General features: G+C 39.0%; 2 protein-coding genes across 11 annotated transcripts in view; one reads left to right on the forward strand and one right to left on the reverse strand.

The window, feature by feature from the left end:
- The window catches only part of LOC109540148 (neuropathy target esterase sws), a 43783-nt gene that overhangs the window by 36389 nt on the left and 6869 nt on the right, over positions 1 to 525 (reverse strand). The window lies entirely within an intron of this gene.
- The window catches only part of LOC109540149 (lachesin), a 49142-nt gene that overhangs the window by 11956 nt on the left and 36661 nt on the right, over positions 1 to 525 (forward strand). The gene's annotated exons all lie outside the window — the stretch shown is intronic.

A 525-nucleotide genomic window follows, 5' to 3' on the forward strand; every position in this document is an offset into this window, starting at 1 on the left:
GAAGTTTCTCAAGAACCATTTGAGCAACAGAATTCGTTTTGGCATCGTTGGATAGAGAATTGTATGGGAGGAATCATAAACTTGGGTTTAATGGGAGGGGTCATAAACTTGGCAGACATTTGCGGCAAAAAACTCAATAACTTACAATGGCTATTGTACTCGACCACTCTGTTTATATCAATGAGCTAAAGGGGTTGTTTTATTGCCAAGACATGTATGTGCTATTGTTATAGAATCAAGAGCCTCCAAGGTAAATTTGACTAATTTCGCATTATCTGGAATTAATTTTAGATGGGAAAACCGATATTGTTTGTTACTATGCAAGTTGGGCGGTGTATCGAGTGAACCAAGGCCAGTTTACAACTGATAAAATTGATCCAACTCTATGCACGAAAATAGTTTATAGCTTTGCCGGTTTAAACATCGACCTGCAAGTGGCCTCTATCGATAATAACGCCGATATCACTTTAGGTATGCAGAATTGCCCCAAACTGCGACCTCTAAATCTGGCAAATAACCCGCTTT

The sequence above is a fragment of the Dendroctonus ponderosae genome, unplaced genomic scaffold (assembly GCF_020466585.1).
Source record: "Dendroctonus ponderosae isolate FM_Combo_2020 unplaced genomic scaffold, Dpon_F_20191213v2 Dpon_F_20191213_7, whole genome shotgun sequence".
NCBI lineage: Eukaryota > Metazoa > Arthropoda > Insecta > Coleoptera > Curculionidae > Dendroctonus > Dendroctonus ponderosae.